Consider the following 3,898-nt stretch of genomic DNA (forward strand, 5'->3'; position numbering starts at 1 on the left):
TCTTTCAACAGAAACATTGCAGGCTAGAGGACAGTGGCATGATATATTCAAAGTGCTAAAAGGGAAAAAAAACTACTCTACTCAGCGAGGCTACCATTCAGAATAGAAGGAGAGATCAAGAGTTTCCCAGACAAACAAAAGTTAAAGGAATTCATGACCACTAAACTAGCCTTACAAGAAATGTTAAAGGGGACTCCTTGAGTGGAAAGGAAAGACCATAAGTAGGAGTAAGAAAAGTAGGAAGCAAAAAAGCAGTAAAAATTAAATGTATGTCTAAAAATCAGTCAAGGGATTCACAAAATAAAAGGCTGTAAAGTATGACACCATATATCTAAAATGTGGGAGTGAGAAAAGTAAAGAATGGGTTCAAACTTAAGCAACCACCAACTTAATATAGACTGCTATATGCAGAAAATGTTATATACAAACCAAGTGGTAACCACAAACCAAAAACCAGTAATAGATATGCAAAAATATCAAAGAGAAAGGAATCCAAGCATATCACTAAAAGAAGCCAGCAAACCAAAAGAGAAGAGAACAAGAGAAGAAAGAAACAGAGAAGAACTACAAAAACAACCATAAAACAAGTAACAAAATGGCAATACTTACATAGCTATCAATAATTAGTTTGAATGTAAATAGAAGATGTGGCATATATATATGTATATATATATATATATATGTATGTACGTATATATATACACAATGGAATATTGCTCAGCCATAAAAATGAATAAAATCTTGCCATTTGCAACAACATGGATGGATTGAGAGAGTATAATGCTAAGTGAAATAAGTCAGTCAGAGTAAGACAAATACCATATCATTTCACTCATATGTGGAACTTAAGAAACAAAAAAAGAACAAAGAAGAAAGAGACAAACCAAAAAACACTCTTAATTATAGAGAGCAAACTAATGGTTACCAGAGGGGAGGTGGGTGGGAAGATGGATGAAATGGGTGAAGAGGATTAAGAATACACTTATGGTGATGAGCACTGAGTAATGTATAGAATTATTGAATCACTATATTGCACACCTGAAGCTAATATAACAGTGTATGTTAAATATACTGGAATTAAAATTTTAAAAAATAAAATAAAATTGTTTTAAAGTTCATGCTTTATACTTTTTGAAGGTAAAGCCAAAAGAACTTCCTGATGGATTCGATATGAAGAGTAATATAAAGAGAACTTAGGGAAGAAGACAAGTTTTAGGAAAGGGAAAGTGGTGAGTAAGGAGTTCTCCATGAAGAGGGTACTCCTGTTCTGGGCAATGCCCTGGGCTCCCTTGGTTGTCTCCAAATCTTTGATCACAGTCTATTGCACCCAACAACCCTATGTTAGTGATGTGTGGAGGGAATGAAGGTAAAAATAGAGTTGTCTATCCATGGGACAAGTTGGAAGAGACAAGATGGTGAGAGCAGATCGAGGATTTGCAAGGAGGAGGAATTCAGTTGCCCAGGAAACTGTAAGTCCCCCCACCTCAACAATCTGTATAAATGCTGTGACAGACCCTGGGCATTCCACAGTATAGAAATGAGAGCTTGAGAAGTTTGAGAAAGTTTGCATGGCAGTCATATAAAAAGGGGCTCAAGAAAGCTAGAAGACTTGAAAGTACTGAGCCGTTCAGAATGTATTACCTTTTATTGAATAATTATAAATATTATTATTATGAGTTAGTAACTAAGATAAATATATTAACCCTCATCACAAACTTGTAATATTGGTACTCAAATTATTCTCACTTCATAAGTGAGAAAATTGGGACCTAAAGAGGGTAAGCAAACTGAGCACCCTCACCCAGTAAGAAAGAGGGAGAGGTCTTAAACCATAAGCCTTAAACCTGGGTCTTTTGGACCCTGTGAAATGTACTCTCCTTGGACTGACAGTAAACAAAGAACCTGCATATGTGTGATATCCTTTTTATGTGTATACATGCCTAGGTTAACCAGTGGACGTACTTGTGTACATTTTAGCCATTGTAGTGTTTTGATAAATCTCAACAGATTTTTTCTTCACTCATAAAACTGTAAATAAAAAAGCCTTGAGCTGTAGTGTATTAGGTGTCATTAACATGGTGTAAGTTTCAAGGGGCGGGGATTTTCTCTGCTTTATTCATTGCCTCCTCAGCACCTAAAATAGCTCCTGGCCCTTATGGGGATTAACATAACAATAAAAAAATTTAAAGGAAAAAAAATAGCTCCTGGCCCATAGCAGGTACTCAACAAGTGTTTGTGGAGTGAAAAATTGGCAGATCCATCCTACCATCTGGTTTGGTAGGGATGGCCACAGAATCTCATTCTTAACTGGGATGGTGGATCAGATAGTACCCAAAAGGGACTCTTTCTCACTTGGAAGTGCTCAAGGAGATGCCAAGATAACCAAGTTCTGAGTCTCAGAGGACATGTTCTGGGAACCAGTGTTTCCTGTGTAATTGACAATTCCACCTTCTCAATGAGTGCTAGGTCCCATTCAAGAGCCTGGCTAGGATCTCTGCCACTTTCTGAATTGGGAAGAAGAGACCCAGCCCTACTTCCTCTGCTGCCCAGATCTATGCTAATTCCTGCTGAATGCCTTTTAACGATAGTCTGTGATCCAGGCAAACTTGGCTCCTGGGTTGGCATCCTGTTTCAACTCCCTTTGAGTTCTAGCATCCTGATTCATGATCCTCCTCCTCACCCTTATCTACCGTCTCCATCTCCCCTCCAGCCCTCTTAGACTTTTCTCCTGAAACTCTGGCTACTGACCTGGTCAAGCCCATTTAATGTATCTTCTTGCCATTTCAGGTGACATTATCCTACCCTGGCCCTCACCATGGTTTACCTTCATGCTTCCTTGGACCACCTTCATAAACTACATGTTTGGGTTTTTTTGTTTGTTACTTTTTATTGAAACATACATCAAGAAAAATGCATTGATAATAAGTGCATAACATGATAAAGTTTCACAAACTGAACACACCTATGTTATCAGCATCCAGATCAGAAAGAGGACATTACCAGCTTCACAAAAGCTGCAGGTACACTCTTTTCCATCACTGCCATCTCCTCACTGCTGTTCTACCCCCTTTCCCTTTAATCTCTCATTGATTGACATGTTTAAGCAAGAGATTTCATTTTGGAGGATTTTTAAACTCTTCTCTGAAGCTTCTACTTTAAAGACCCTGACTGAAAAGGGATTTTCTAATCTCTTACATCTTGTGAAACAGGTTCAAAAGATAGAAATGACCACTGTTACTTATTATTACTCTTATTATTGTTGCTTATTTAAAACCCCAAATTCAAATGACAGTTTAGTCTGTGACAATGTCAAATGGACAAAACAGGAAAAGAACCCCTAGAAAAGAGGTTATTAAAATCATATGACTAGTTGACATGCACAACTTGGGCATATTCAACACAGATTTCTGTTATTTCAGAAAGGTTTCAATAGGCTTTAGCCACACCACCTATCCTATGTAAAGATGAGCATGCATCTTGCTCACAACCGCTCAACAGCAATAAAGATAATTTCTCTATAAACCAGATTTCATACTGGCTTTAAGACAGATGTCTCTATTTCCATACCCATACCCACAACTCCCCCAAGGTCTGAGTTTGCATATTGACAGATAAAAGTGCGTGTGTGTATATATATATATATATATATATATATATATATATATATATAATGGAATATTATGCAGCCATCAAAAGGAATGGGATCTTGCCATTTGCAATGACGTGGATGGAACTGGAGGGTGTTATGCTGAGTGAAATAAGTCAATCAGAGAAAGACATGTATCATATGACCTCACTGATATGAGGATTTCTTTCTTTTTTTTTTAAGATTTTATTTATTTGATAGAGAGAGAGACAGCAAGAAAGGAAACACAAGCAGGGGGAGTGGGAGAGGGAG

Source organism: Callorhinus ursinus, unplaced genomic scaffold (assembly GCF_003265705.2).
Source record: "Callorhinus ursinus isolate GAN/ISIS: 27379988/994484 unplaced genomic scaffold, GSC_fseal_2.0 scaffold16, whole genome shotgun sequence".
Classification (NCBI taxonomy): Eukaryota; Metazoa; Chordata; class Mammalia; order Carnivora; family Otariidae; genus Callorhinus; species Callorhinus ursinus.